The following is a 15,867-nucleotide window of genomic DNA, read 5'->3' as shown; positions in this document are numbered from 1 at the left end:
CCGCCCCTTCCCGCGCCGGCGCCCAGCCCTCCACCCACCCGCACAGGTGGCGCGGCGGGCGCGCGGGGCGGGCCGGGGCCTCGGCGACGGGTCCTGAGGGCGGGGGTCGGAGGAGTGGCCGGAGCCTGATTACCGGCGCTCGCGGATCGGGAGCCAAGATCCCCAGAGAACGGAGGGCGTAGCGCGCGCCCGATTAGGCGCCTGTGGCCGCGCGCACCAGCGGGCCCGCGCCTCCTTCCTGCTAGCGCCTGAGCTGCTGGCCGCGCCCAGAGCCTGGGGGCGTCGCGTCACGCGGGGGCCTCAATAAAAGGGCTTTGTAGTGAAGGCCCCGCCCTCTAGAGGCCTTGGGAACCCGGTCCCTGACGGGGTCCCGCGGGGGCCTCTGGGTTAAGCAAGCGAGACAAGCACACACTTGACAGAACAAAACTTAGGAGCAAAAGAGCTGTAAGCGAGGCCTTTCTCTGAAAACGACATCTTTAAATGTCAGGAGGTTGGGTTGAAGCGACCTGAGAACTTCGTTTTGGGGCCCACTTAGGGGCACCACTTAAAGAAACGTGCTCAACTGTGACTTGCTCTCTTTGAGCGATGCTCGCTGGTGACGCCTGAGGAGCGGAAGCTCTGTTAACGTTCGCTCTCCCTAGTGGGTCAAGGCAGCTAAAAACGCTAATGCCCCAAACCCAAATGTGGTATGTTATGTGTTCGTCGTGGTAAGGGCAAGGCGGATTAGAAAAAGTGGCTTGATGGACCAGTTTTTGAAGTCATTACTCTGTGGTGATTCAGGATGAATCTATATTTTAATACGCCAAATGGTCATCACTTAAACATCAAATGAAAATGGCTTATTGTGCATTTTGCAGGAGGGTCATGGAGTCAGAACTGGTTTAGAATTCTAGTTCTGCCACTTGCTAACTTCAAGGTCTTGGGTATATGAATCATCTAATCCTCAATTTCTTTATCTATAAAACACATTATAATACTCTAGGTCTTGCAAGGTTGTCGTGAGGATTAAAGATCTGTCTGTAAATTCTCTGCCACATGACAAGTGCCTAATTGTCTAATTTTGAGCCTATAACATACACAAGGGATACTTACTCCAACTGTGGAGAGGAAGAATGAACTAAGGGTCAGGGACTGCCCCGGGTAACAGCTCCTGAGTACAGGCCTAACAGTACCGGACAGGCTAACTCTGATACTAGCTCCTGACTAATTAGAATAGACTGGTCGACTTGAACCAGCTTTTTGCTTTCCAGAAAGGAAGGGAGGACTCCTTTGCTCTTTAACATTTCTGTTCTAGTACCACTGGAAAAGGAGAAGAGATCAGAGCCAGGTTAGGGAACACTCAAGTCACCTTGTGGAGAAATTTACATGCAAAGGAATCAAGGCCTCTAGCTAACAGCTGGTGAGGTTCTGAGGCCTCGTGCCACCAACCATGTGAGTGAGCCCGCTTGGAAGCAAAGCTTCCTCAGAAAAGCTGCATCAGTCTTTCAGATGACTGTAGCACTAGCTGATGGATGTCTTCACTGAAAATTCACGGGAGACCCTGGGTCAGAACCATCTAGCTAAGTCAGTCCAGGATTCCTGGCCCTCAGAAAATACAAGATAATAAATGCTTATCATTTTACGCCATCAGCCTTTAAAGTATTTGTTATAGAGCAGCAGAAACCTAATATAACACTGTCTTATTGTAGAAGGAATATTTTACATGGAGGAAAATAGCCATATTTTTCAAATTGAGATTAATAGTTGATTAAAAAAAAAGAGAACAGTAAGTGGGCACCTGGTGGCTAAGTTGGTTGAGCGTCCAACTCTTGGTTTGGGCTCAGGTTTGGTCCAGTGTCATGGGATCAAGCCCCACTACTGGCTCTGTGCTGAGCAAGCCCCTGCTTGGGATTCTCTTTCTCCCTCTCCCTTTCTCCCTTGCTCATGGTCTCTCTCTCTTCTTTCTCTCTAAAATAAAAAACTGAAATAAAAAATAACTAAACAGTCAAACATTATGCTTTTACAGATTCTTTCTGGGCAGCCAATTTTGCTAAATCTCATCTAGGACCAGTGAAGAGCTTTAAAAACTGTCAGCACAGAAAATATATGGTAAGTAGCACTCTTCCATGTCTTTTTATGTTCATTTATTTATTTTGAGAGGAAGTGAGCATGGGGAAGGTATCAAGGAGAGAGGGGGAAAGAGAATCTCAAGCAGGCTGCCTGCTGTCAGCGCAGGGCTCCATCTCATGAACTGTGAGATCATGACAAGAGTCGAACACTTAACCAGCTGAGCCACCCAGGCACCTCTCCCACATGTATTTAAAAACAGAAATAACACCAAGTCACCCTATCCCCATAATGACAATTTTAGTATTTTCAATATCAAATCACTTCTTGGGGTGCCTGGGTGACTCAGTAGGTTAAGTGTCCGAATTCAGCTCAGGTCATGATCTCATGGTTTGTGGGTTTGAGCCCCGCGTCGGGCTCTGTGCTAACAGCTAGCTCAGAACCTGGAACCTGTCTTCGGATTCTGTGTCTCCCTCTCTCTCTGACCCTCCCCTGCTCACGCTGTCTCTCTCTCTCTCTCTCTCAAAAATAAATAAAAACATTTAAAAAATGAAATATCAAATCACTTCTAAACATTTCTGATTCCCATAAACATTTCTGTCTCCCACGACCCCCTCTCTCTGCTGTCCTTCTCTTCCCACTGCTATTCTGATGGCCTACACACATCTTCCTATTGGGTAAGCCTTCACAGATTTCTATTCCAGAAAGTTGGCAGGTTTCATTTAAATTGGTTAAGAAAGCATTGCTGCCACCTACTGTTAAAACTAAGGTATGAAGAGGAGTGCAAAGAGACATGATAATAATCATAACACACAACAAAAAAACAATACTACTGCGATGTTCACTACACTTTGGGCACTGTTCAGGGCACTTCATATTCATTGATTCATTTAATTATCACAAGAAGAGATGCTATTACCAGTTTAGTGGTGTGATTTTAGGGATATTAGAAAAGTAAAAACTGAGGTACCTCAAGCATGAATAACTTTCCCAAGGTCACAGACTCAACCAAGACTGTGCAATTCTGATATTTCTTTATCATACTATACATTCTCCCAGAATAGTAATTAGGGCAATGTTTTAAGGTATATGTTTGTAAATATTTTTGCACAGCCCCGTTCAAATATTCCGTTAATTTCTCATCGTATATATATATCAACAGAATGTTGTTGGACACCTACTCCATGCCAGCAGTCATTCTTCTCCATGTCATCTGAGCCTCACAGCTTAATGGAGAAGAGGGTAATAGTTTCCCCAGGACACTTAGGGGAAAAGGACTTATAAGGCTACTAAATGACTTGCTTACAATTACATAACTAGTAAATTGCAGAACCTAATTTAACCCAGGTCAGTTTCACTCCTGACCTACCTCCTTTGAGTTCTCTGGATCCCCTGACTTTATATATCCCTCAGTCCACGAAATTTCCATTGCATCCTTATCATAACATTGACTACCCACCCATTTTATTTGAGGTTGACAGAGTAGTCCTCTGTACCTTAAACACATTAGTGCCTGACCAGAACAGAAAATAAGAGCCACAGCTACAGTCCAGGCCCCTCTGCTCTCTTTAGAGGTGTAAGTTACAATTTCCTAGGTGCTCAGTTGATAAACTCCTGTGTTTTAGGAGGCAAAGCAGATCAGAATCTATTACTCTAATTCAAGACTATGGTGTGTGATTTACGGCCTAGGGTTCTCCCCAGGACAAAATCTGGAGCAGCAGGGATCCCTGGCTGACTCTCTGAGCAGGCACCGAGTATCTACGTCTGTCATGGAGTAGTTCACATCAGGGTAGCTAGCCCGTGACAACTACATTTGAACTCCTCCACTGTGCAAGCGTAAAACATGAGTTGTATGAATAGGAAGAAAGGTGTTTCCTTACACATCTTAATATATGAGGGCTTTGGAACGTTACAGTGTCACCCTGTAAAGTACTATTTTCAACCATGCTAATTTATAATAAGTCACTTTAAGAATAACTAGGAAAGTAGGAGCTATTAGAAAATTAAGATGAGGTTCTTTTTGTGGTGCCTCGAAGGTGGTAGGCTGCTTCAGGATGAAGTCAAACATCTCTTTCCCAGCTACTGGCTGCCAGAAACTCATTGAAGTGGATGATGAATGCAAACTTTGTACCTTTTATGAGAAGCGAATGGCCACAGAAGCTGCTGCTGCTCTCGGTGAAGAGTGGAAGAGTCATGTGGTCTGAACCAGTGGTGGCCATGACAAACAGGGCTTCCCCATGAGGCAGGATGTCTTGACCCATGGCCGTGTCCGCCTGCTGCTAAGTAAGGGGCATTCCTGCTACCTACCAAGGAGGACTGGGGAAAGAAGGAACGCACAAATCTGTTTGGGGTTGCCAATCTCAGTGTTCTCAACTTGGTTATTGTGGAAAAAAAGGGAGGATATTCCTGGACTCACTAGTATTACTGTGCCTCGTCACCTGGTTCCCAAAAGAGCTAGCACAATCCACAAACTTTTCAGGCTCTCTAAAGATGATGTCCACTTGTATGTGAGAAAGCCCCTAGAAGAAGGTATGAAACCGAGAACCAAAGCACCCAAGATTCAACATCTGGTTATTCCACGTGTCCTCCAATGCAAACAACAGTGTGACAGTGTATTGCTTTGAAGAAACAGTGTACTAAGAAAAATAAGGAAGAAGCTACAAAATATGCTGAAATTTTGGCCAAGAGAATGAAGGAGGCCAGAGGAAAATGCCAAGAACAGATCGTCAAGAGAGGGAGGCTGTCTCTGAGAGCTTCTACTTCTGAGTCCAGCCAAATATCTAAGGAACAAATAAATAAGATCAGACATCAAAAAAGAAAAAGAAAGAAAAATATGATGAGGTCTCCAATAGTCACTAAATATTTGCTAAAATGAGTCACATTTTATTGACTTTTCAAATATGTAATAAATCATATCAATTGAGCTCTTTTCCTGAGGAGACACAGACCAGATGGAGAGGTCGTGTGCTTTGATAGAAAAGGTCTAAGTAGGAATAAAAAATGAACTATGCTGGAGATCTTGTACCAGTATGAAAAGTTTCTAAACCTTTGTGTCATTAATGAAACCTAATCAATAGAACCCCAAAATATTTTTTAATATTTATTTTTATTTATTTTGAAAGAGAGAGAGACCACGAGTATTGGAGTGGCAGAGAAAAAGGCAGAGAGAGAATCCGAAGCAGGCTCTGTGCTGCCAGTATAGAGCCCAACATGGGGCTCAATCTCACAAACTGTGAGATTATGACCTGAGCCAAAATCGATAGTTGAACATTTAACTGACTGTGCCCCTGGTTGGTTCACTAGGTAGAGCATCATAAGTTTGAACCCCATGCTTGGCATACAGATTACTTAAAAATAAATAAATAAATAAATAAATAAATAAATAAGAATTTATTAGAGGTCATATTGGATAAAAATTTTAGTTGTCCTAAAATTTCTTTTTTTTGAAGATTTATATCCCTGGCTTCAATATCTACATAGTCTTTTTAATTTTATTCATCCCAGTGGTTCATAGTTCATCTTAAGCTTTAATTCCATTAGATTCAAGGCAATTTAACACATATCTATTGAGCATTTTCTGTATGCAAAGCTCTGTCATTGGCCCCTGTAGTCTAAAATTTGTCCTCTTCTTCTCCCCCCATGTGTAAGAAAAGCTCTTTAGAGAGAGTTTTTGACAACTTTATGCAAATGAATGAAACTGGACTGCTTTTTTACAACATATACCAAAATAAACTCAAAATGGGTGTAAGACTTAAATATAAGACTTGAAACCATAAAATTCCTAGAAGAAAATATAGAAGGTAAGCTCTATGGACATTGCTTTTGGCGATACTTTTTTGGATCAGTCTCCAAATGCAAAGAGAGCAAAAGCAAAAATAAACTATTGGGATTACATCAAACTAAAAAATGTTTGCACAACAAAGGAAACCATCAACAAAACAAAAAGACAATCTACTGAATGGGAGAAGTTATTTATAAATTACGTATATTCCATGAGAGGTTAACATCCAAAATATATAAAGAATTCATATAACTCAATGTCAGAAAACTAATCCAATTCAAAAATGAACAGAGCCAGGTGCCTGGATGGTTCAGTCAGTTAAAGCATGATCTCATGGTCATGATCTCATGGTTCATGAGTTTGAGTCCCACATTGGGTGAACTTCAGCCCTGCTTCGGGTGGGTCCTGCTTCTCTCTCTTTCTCTGTCCCTTACTCACTTGCACTGTCTCTCTCCCGCTCTCAAAAAAAAAAAAAAAAAAAAGAGAGGGGGGCTGCCTGGGTGGCTCAGTTGGTTAAATATCCAACTTTGGCTCAGGTCATGATCTCACAGTCCATGAGTTCAAGCCCCACATTGGGATCTGTGCTGACAGCTTGGAGTCTGGAGCCTGTTTTGGATTCTGTGTTTCCCTCTTTCTCTATGCCCCTCCTCAGCTCATGCTCTGTCCCTCTCTGTCTAAGAAAGAAAGAAAGAAAGAAAGAAAGAGAGACAGAGAGAGGGAGGGAGGGAGGGAGGGAGGGAGGGAGGAAGGAAGGAAAGAAAGAAAAGGAAGGAAATAAAAGAGGCCTTGTCACTTTTCCAAAGAAGACATCCAGATAGCTAACAGACACGTGAAAAGATGTTCAACATCACTCATCATCAGGGCAATGCAAATCAAAATCTCAATATCACCTTACAACTGTCAGAATGACTAGTATAAAAAAGACAAGGGGGAAAAAAAGACAAGGAATAACAAGTGTTGGCAACACAGTGGAGAAAAGGGAACCCTTTGGTGGGAATGTAAATTGGTACGGACACTGTGGAAAAGTGTGGAGGTTTTTCAAAAAATCAAAAATCGAACTACTATATAATCCAGCAATTTACTTCTGGATATTTAGCCAAAGAAAATGAAAGCACTAATGCAAAAAGACATATGAACCACTATGGTTATTGCAGTATTATTTACAATATCCAAGATATAGAAACTGCCTAAGTGTCCATTGATAGATGAATGGATAAAGATGATGTGGCATAAATAAAAATTTTTAAAGAAAATAAAGTTTTAAGGGGATGTGGTGTGTGTACATATACAATGGAATACTACCTAGCCATAAAAAAGAATGAAATCTTGCCAATTGTGACATGATGGATGGACCTAAAGGGTACTCCGCTAAATGAAATAACTCATACAAAGACAAATACCATGTGATTTCACTTAATGTGCAATCTAAAATATAAAGCAAACAAATAAGCAAAATAAAACAGAAACTGACTCAGATAATAGAGAATAAATTGTTGGTTGCCAGAGAGGAGAATAGAGAGTATGAACGAACTAAGTGAAGGGGACTAAGAGGTATACTCTTCTAGTTATAAAATAAATAAGTTGTGGGGATGAAAAGTACAGATTAGGGAATATAGTCAATAATATTGTAATATCTATGCGGTAACAGTAACTAGACATATTGTGGTCACCATTCCTTGGTGTATATAAATATTGAGTCACTATGTTGTACTTCTGAAACCAACACAATATTGCATGTTAATTATTGTTCAACTAAAAAATGAAAAGAACAGTTCTCTTTTCCCACTGAGAGGTAAGTCAATTATGAAAAGTATACCTTCTCAGCTTGGAGAAATACAGAAAAAGAAATTATCACCACTCTTTCTGTCAGTTGTGAAAGTTGCCATGAAAGAATTAAGATTTGCTTTTTAAACTAGAATCTAATATTGGAATGCATATAAACCCCTATAGGCAATAAATAACAATCTACGTAAATTCAAGACTTAAGAAAAAGGAATTATGTCAAAGTGTAGAATTTCTTGGACTTGCTCTAGCACTGACTTCCTAATGATAAACCTGTGAAGTTTACTCCTTAATTCTTTTCCATCTGCTTAATTTTACAAGTTGAATTCTTTTTTTTAACTTTATTGAGGGATAATTGGCAAATATAATGTAATGATTTGATAGGAAAGTACATTATAAAATGATTACCAAGATCAAGATAATCAACACATCCACCACCCCACATCGTTAATGGTTAACATAGTTAGCTCTGCGTGTGTGGTGAGAATGCTTCAGATCTATTCCCAGAAAATTTCTTTTTTTTAATGTTTATTATTTATTTTGATAGAGAGTGAGCAGGAGAGGGGCAGAGAGAGAGAGAGAGGTAGAGAGAGAGAGAGAGAGAATCCCACCCAAGCAAGCTCCATTCTGTCAGCTCAGAGCCTAAGGCGGAGCTCACACTCAGGAACCGTGAGAGCAGGACCTGAGCTGAAATCAAGAGTCGGATGCTTAACCCACTGAGTCACCCAGGTACCCCACCCCTGCCTCCTGGCAAATTTCAAGTATACAATACTGTATTCTTAACTACAGTCACTAATTCTTGTTTCTCAGCTTCCATTTCTATCTTCAGGGTACCAACAATAAATCAAAGGACCCCCCCCCTGCAGCTCTAGCAGGCATTGTGATCTAATATGCTTTTAATTTTTAAGGTTTATCCCTTATATACTATATATTTAAGGAAGAAACAGGGGAGATAAAACAATGCTACAACAAACTCCTCTTTATCCCTCCCAAATGCGTCGAAGTATCTCTAGCCTCCTTGGCCGCCCGGCTGTTTCCCAGGCCTGCCAGGCATATTCCCACATGTCACGGGCTAAACCGCATCCACCAAAAAGTGAAGTTCTAACTCTCAGTACCTATGAAAGTGACCTTATTTGGAAATAGGGTCTTTGCAGATGTAATCAAGTTAAGATCAGGTCCTGCTGGATGGGGCCTAAATCCAATCACTGTGTCCTTACAGAAAAAGGAATGCCAGTAGTTGCCAGGAAGGATCAGAAGCCAAAAGAGACAAGGAACAGATTCTCCCTCAGAGCCCCCAAAAAGGACCCAACCCTGCTGACACTTCGGTTTCAGACTTCTGGGCCTCAAAGAATAATTTCTGTTGTTTTAAGCCACTCAGTTTTTGATACTTTGTTAGAGCAGCTCTATGAAACAAAATGCACTACTTTAGGCCTTTAAACTAGCTGTTCCTTCTATCTGGAATAGCCTTCCTCCAGACATGGATAACTCTCACCTCCGTCATGCCTTTCTTACTGAGGCTTTCCCTGACACTCTAGTCAAAACCACCAACCTCACCCCTGTGCTGCCAATTCCCTTACCCTGCTCTACTTTTTTTAATTTAAAAAAAATTTCTAACGTTTATTTTGAGAGAGAGAGAGAGAGAGAGAGAGAGAGAGAGAGAGAGAGAGAGACAAAGAGTAAGTCAGAGAGGGGCAGAGAGAATGGGAGACACAGAATTCAAAGCAGGCTCCAGGCTCCAAGTTGTCAGCACAGAGTCCAGTTTAGGGCTCAAACTCATGAACTGGGAGATCATGACCTGAGCGAAATTCAGATGCTTAACCAACTGAGCCACCCAGGTGCCCAGTCTTTTTTTTTTTTTTAAAGAAAACTACTTTATTGGGACACCTGGGTGTCTCAGTTAGTTGAGCATCCAACTCTTGATTTGGGCTCAGGTCATGATCTCATAATTGAGTTCATGGGTTCAAGCCCTTTATCAGGCTCTGCACTGACAGCACAGGGCCTGCTTGCAATTTTCTCTCTCCCACTCTCTCTGCTCCTTGCCCATTCGCACTGTCTGAATGAATGAATGAATAAATAAATACTTAACGCTACTTTATTAACAGCTGGCAATTCTTACAAATTCCAGGCATGTTGCATAGCTTCTGCTCAGCCCAGTCATCTACTATGGGCCCAAAAACACCCATTTCTAAAGTAACTGCTTAAATTTTGTACAAGTATTAAGGAATACTTTCATGCAAGCTAATTTTAGCTTGCATAAAATAAATTTGCAGTAAACACAAAGATTCAATGTAGGAAGCTGCTCTCTCTAATTAAGAATTTAGTACTCCTTTTTGCCAAGATATAAATAAGGCAGTTCCAGCTCAGGGTCTTTTCAGCAACCCTCCAGGTAAGAAGAAAACTTCTAACCTCCTACTTTTCCTTCTCTGCCTCTTTCTCCTGTTCCCTTTCTTCTCTCTTCTTAACATCTGTTCTGTTTGCTTTCCCACAGACATTCTTCTTCCTGTTGTTTCCTCCTCCTTTCCCTCTTTATTCTTTCCTCCTTGCTTTCATTTACTTTCTTCCCTCCCTACTTTCAGTTGTCTTTTTTATCTCCCTTCCATTGTTGAAGTCTTTATGTGCTTATAGACCCAAGTAAACTCTAGCTCTGCTTTTTTTTTTTTGCATTTATCACTTTCTAACATACTATACAGTTTATTCGTTATGTTTATTGTTAATTATATGATTGATGTTTATTGTTAGGCCGTGAACTCCATAAGGGTAGGGAGTTTGTTTCTTTCATATCTGTATCCTTAGGGCCTTGAACACTCAAGGGAATGCAAACATAGGTAGTAAAAAATAAAGAATGCAATGAGGTGAATATCGTGCAAGATGAGACAGCGGTTACCTTTGGAGGGAGACAGAAAGTTATAATTTGGAAAGTACGTGCAGGGCCTTCAAACTTGCAAGCAATGCTCTATTTCTTAACATGGTTAGCAGTTAAAGGGATGATTATTTTCTCACAGCTGGTTAAATTGTACATTTATGTTTTATGCATCTTTCTGCATGAGCTATTTTTCATAACAAAGAGAAGCTTTAAGAATTACTTTCAGGGCACCTGGGTGGCTCAGTTGGTTAAGTGTCCAACTTGAGCCCAAGTCATGATCTCACGGTTCACAAGTTCAAGCGCTGTGTTGGGTTCGGATCTGCTGTGCTTGGATTCTGTATCTCCCTCCCTCTCTGTGCCCCACCCCTGCACTCTCTCTCTCTCTAAAATAAAATAAAACATTAATGTTTATTTTATTTTAGAGAGAGAGAGACAGCATGAGTAGGGGAGGGTCAGAGAGAAAGGGAGACACAGAATCTGAAGCAGGCTCCAGGCTCCGAGCTGTCAGCACAGAGCCCAACGTGGGGCTTAAACCCACAAACTGTGAGATCATGACCTGAGCTGAAGTTGGATGCTCAACCAACTGAGCCACGCAGGTGCCCCAACAAAACAATTTTTGTAAAAAAGAATTACTTTCATTTCACACGACTGGGTAGCTCTGTCGGTTAAGCAGCTGGCTCTTGATCTCAGCTCAGGTCATGATCTCACAGTTCATGGATTTGAACCCCACATCAGGCTCTGCACTGACAGGGTAGAGCCTGCTTGGGATTCTTTCTCTCTCTTCTCTCTCTGCCCCTCTCCTACTGTCTCTCTCTCTCTCTCTCTGTCTCTCTCTCCCAAAATAAATAAACTTTTAAGAAAATATTTAAAAAGAATTATTTTCATTTTTTCCTATGGGGAAGGATGATCACTTTAAAATATTGTTTATAAAACACCTGGGTGGCTCAGTCGGTTAAGTGTCCAGCTTCGGCTCAGGTCATGATCTCACGGTTCGTGGGTTTGAGCCCCACGTCAGCACAGAGCTGTCAGCACAGAGCCCGGAGCCTGCTTCAGATTCTGTTTCTCCCTCTCTCTCTGACCCTCCCCTGCTCGTGCTGTCTCTGTCTCTCAAAAATAAATAAAAAACATTAAAAAAAATTTTTAATGCTATAACTTTGATGATTATATTAAATAGTACAACCTATGGGCTCCTGGGAGCTGCATTCCACTGAGCACCCAACTCCTGATTTTGGCTCAGGTCATGATCTCGGAATTTGTGACTCTGAGCTTCACATCAGGCTCTGCGCTGACAACATAGAGTTTGCTTGGGATTCTCTCTCCCCCTCTCTCTCTGTCCCTCCCTGCCCCCCATCTCTCAAAATAAATAAATATTAAAAAAAAAACCCCATACAACTAGTGTCCCCAAAAGCCACAAAGGCATTTTATTTTAAAACATGACCTTAATAGAAGTAATATGTAAAATGCAACATGACATACATAGCTAATGTCACAAACCGAATTATATCTCCCCAAACTTAAATGTTGGAACCCAAAACTGCACCCAATATGACTGTCTTTAGAGAAGAGGCCTTTACAATGATAATTAAGGTGAGGGGCTCCTGAGTGGTTCAGTCAGTTAAGTGTCTGACTCTCAATTTTGGCTCAGGTCATGATCTCACAGTTTCTGGGTTCAAGCCCCACGTCAGGCTCCATTCTGGCAGCCTCCTTGGGATTAGTTCTCTCCCTCTCTCTGCTCCTCTCCTGCTCATGCTCTCTCTCTCTCTCTTACTCTTTCGAGATAAATAAACATTAAATTTTTTTCATAAAAAAGTAAAATTTATTAGTTAGAAAAGAAGATTATTAAGGTTAACTGAGGTCATTAGGGTGGGTCCTTGATCCAGTAAGACTGGTATCCTTATAAGAAGAGGAGACACCAGGAGTGCACACAGAGGAACGACCACATGAAGAAACAAGAAGAAAGTGCCCACCTGCCAGAGAGGAGAGAGGACTTACCAGAAACCAGGCCTACTGGCACCTTGATCCTGGACTTCTAGCCTCCAGAACTGTAAGAAAATAAGTTTCTGTTGGGATTCTGTTGTGGCAGCCTGAGGTGACAAATACAGCTACCAACCCAGAGTCACTTTTGTTCCCATTCTTTTATACCTTCTTACCCTTGTCCCCCTCCCCCCTCAAAAAAACTGAGGTGTGATACATTAAATGATGTATAGATGTGGTGGTTTAAAAAACATGCCCACAAATCCTTTGATACACCTCCCTTCAAGAAAAAGAGTTTAATTCCCCTCCCCTTGAGTGTGACCCTCTTCTAACACATAGAATAAAGTAAAAATGACGATCTATGACTGAAGAGACTCTGTCACAAAAGGCACTATGGCTAATTTCACGTTCTCTCTCCCTCAGACCACTCAGTTTGGGAGAAGCCAGCGCCATGTTGAGCTGTCCTATGGAGAGGCCATGGAGTGAGGACCATAGGCCACAAGTCAACAGCTGTGTCAGTGAGCCATCTCAGAAGGGGGCCCTCCAGCCCAGTCCAGCTTTTTGATGACTGCAGCCTTGGCACACATCTCGACTGCAATTTCATTTGAGACACTGAGCCAGAAACATCCAACTAAGCTGCCCTCAAATTCCTGACTCACAGATTTTCTGAGACAACATGTTTATTTTAAGCCACTAAATTGGGAATAATTTGTTACTCCAATAGGTAATTACTAGAGGCTAGATTACTCTTGCATAAGAAAGAGATAAACAGACATAGAAAGAAAGATCTGGAAATGAGGAATTAGGAGAATTTCAAAGGTGTTCACTCATTTGGAGAGACAGGATGAGATTAGGGCAACTGACATATGAAATGGGACTTTGGGGACAGAGATGTTAAAAGATGTATTTAGGAAACTTTGCTGTGCTATTTGGTATAAATCTCTCCCCTGAGTTCCCAAAAAACATTAAGCAAAGATCTATATATCTTTGAATAATAATAAATAATAATAATCCAACTTGCCCAGTGATTTAATGTGTCCTTGGACTCATGAATGACTTAGGTAAGTCAACCCTAGTAATTTGATCCTTCTTTACTAGATACTCAGTTTCCCAGTTTTTCTTATTGCTTGGAGCCATGGACAAAGCTCTGGCCAATGAGACATAAGAGGAAGTCTACTGGGAGCCCCTGGGAAATATTTTGCTTTCTGCTGAGGAGAGAAACACACTTAAGAATTCACTAGCATTTCCCTGACTGTTCTTCCTCCCTTATAAGTGTGTTGAAAAGTTGTATGAGGCCACGTCTTGTGCCAGTGAGAAGCTAATTGTGATGATGGGAGGGCATCAGGCAGGGGTGGCTGAGCGTAAAGACAGAAAGCACCTGGAGCCATGAAGGCAGCCTGAGTGGTGGCACTGAACCTGGACCGCCTTGTTCCAGTCTTCTTATTAGGTGAGAATATTAACGCTCTTTTTTACTTAAGCCACTTAAGCTACAATTAGTTTGGTTTTCTGTAATTTGTGGTAAAAATCATTCTTAAATGATACTTAAGATGAATATTTGCCTAAAGGGGCACCTGGGTGGTTCAGTTGATTGAGCGTCCAACTTCGACTCAGGTCATGATCTCGCTGTTCCTGAGTTCAGCCCCTGTGTTGGGATCTGTGCTGACAGCTCAGAGCCTGGAGCCTTGGATTCTGTGTCTCCCTCTCTCTCTCTGCCCCTCCCCTGCTTTTGCTCTGTCTCTGTCTCTCTTTAAAAAATAAATAAACTTTGGGGGGCGCCTGGGTGGCTCAGTTGGTTAAGCCTCCGACTTCGGCTCAGGTCAGATCTCACGTTCGTGGGTTCGAGCCCTGCGTCAGGCTCTGTGCTGACAGCCAGCTCAGAGCCTGGAGCCTGCTTCCAGTTCTGTGTCTCCTTCTCTCTCTGCCCCTCCCCCTCTCATGCTCTGTCTCTCTCTGTATCAAAAATAAATAAAACAGTAAAAAATAAATAAATAAATAAATAAATAAATAAACTTTGGGGCACCTGGGTGGCTCAGTCAGTTAAGCGTCTAACTTCAGCTCAGGTCATGATCTTGCAATCCGTGGGTTTGAGCCCCATGTCAGGCTCTGTGCTGACAGCTCAGAGCCTGGAGCCTGTTTCAGATTCTGTGTCTCCCTCTCTCTCTGCCTCCCCCCTGCTCATGCTGTTTCTCTCTCTCAAAATAAAATAAAGACATTAAAAAAGTTTTTTAAGTAAATAAACATTAAAAAATATTTTTAAAAAATAAAATAAATAAACATTTAAAAAATTAAAAAAAAAAAAAGATGGTACCCTCAAGCCGAGCCACATGATATGTGTGGACTTGAGACATACTTCCAGAGTTCAAAACCCCCTTCTACTTCAGCCAGTAGCCCTCTAGCCAGGGAGTTACCCCAATTCCTCAGTTTTTTATCTATAGGATGGAGATAATTCTACTTTCACAATAGGACTGTCATGACCATTTGTTGCCTTGCCCTAATTATTATACAATAAATATAAATTCTCATTATTTTGAGAGTTTAAAACCCAAAAACTTAGTATTCAAATTTTTCAAAAAACCACACAATCCTCATAAAATGTGAAGTCTATCAACTCAAATTTTTGGCCTATAGATATTCCACTACTGTACATAATCACCATATCTTGGATAGATGTGAAGTGACTTTGGTTTTTAACTCTTCAATGAAGAAAATTTCAAATCTGTACAAAAAGAAAGAGATTCATACACGGAATCTCCATCTACCCATCATCCAATATCAGTTTGTTATCAACAGATTCCAATCTTGTTGAATTTTGTCACTTTCCCTGTAAATACTGAATAACTTTTTAAAAAAAAATTTTTATGTCTTTATTTTATTTTGAGAGAGAGAGAAAGTGTGTCCCAGGGAGGGGAAGAGAGAGAAGGAGACACAGAATCTGAAGCAGGCTCCAGGCTCTGAGCTGTCATTACAGAGCCCAATGTGGGGCTCGAACCCACAGACTGTGAGATCATGACCTGAGGCAAAGTTGGATGCTTAAATGGACTGAGCCACCCAGGTACCCCGAGTAACTTTGTTTTTTAAGTTTATTTATTTTAAGAGAGAGAGTATGAGTGAGACGGGGCGGGGTGGGGGGTGGGGGAAGAAGCAGAGAGAGAGAGGGAAAGAATCCTAAGCAAGCTCCTCACAGCCTGGACAGAGCCCAGTGCGGAGCTCGATCATGTGAAACACGAGATCATGACCTGAACCAAAATCAAGAGTTGGATGCTCAGCTGACTGAGCCACCCAGGCATTCCTGTTAGTTAACTTTTTTAGTTCATTTGTGTCTCTTTAATTTCACAAAAAAGTTAAATATGTGGATATATCTCTAGAACTAGCAGCTCTTTTTTCGGGGGTTTTTTTTTTTTTTTGAAGTTTTCCTGTATTT

At 41.6% G+C, this 15,867-nt stretch overlaps 1 protein-coding gene, 1 long non-coding RNA gene and 1 pseudogene across 3 annotated transcripts in view; 2 read left to right on the top strand and 1 right to left on the bottom strand.

Moving 5' to 3' along the window:
- C1H4orf36 (chromosome 1 C4orf36 homolog) overlaps positions 1 to 261 on the bottom strand; it is a 6,879-nt gene extending 6,618 nt beyond the window's left edge. For both annotated transcript variants that reach the window (XM_029943542.1, XM_029943560.1), the window contains exon 1: positions 134 to 261. The gene's annotated coding sequence lies outside the window, so the exon portion shown is untranslated. The remainder of the gene's footprint in view (positions 1 to 133) is intronic.
- A 3,839-nt stretch (positions 262 to 4,100) lies between these two features.
- LOC115280257 lies at positions 4,101 to 4,840 on the top strand (annotated as a pseudogene).
- Positions 4,841 to 12,446: 7,606 nt separating this feature from the next.
- Positions 12,447 to 13,795, top strand: LOC115295557. The gene is made up of 3 exons (XR_003910469.1): positions 12,447 to 12,516; positions 12,870 to 13,170; positions 13,720 to 13,795. It is a non-coding gene; the product is annotated as an uncharacterized LOC115295557 (long non-coding RNA).
- The last annotated feature ends 2,072 nt before the right edge of the window (positions 13,796 to 15,867 follow it).

The sequence above is a fragment of the Suricata suricatta genome, chromosome 1 (genome assembly GCF_006229205.1).
Source record: "Suricata suricatta isolate VVHF042 chromosome 1, meerkat_22Aug2017_6uvM2_HiC, whole genome shotgun sequence".
Classification (NCBI taxonomy): domain Eukaryota; kingdom Metazoa; phylum Chordata; class Mammalia; order Carnivora; family Herpestidae; genus Suricata; species Suricata suricatta.
The sequence above is the reverse complement of the archived record's forward strand: the minus strand, read 5'-3'. Positions and strand labels throughout refer to the sequence as shown.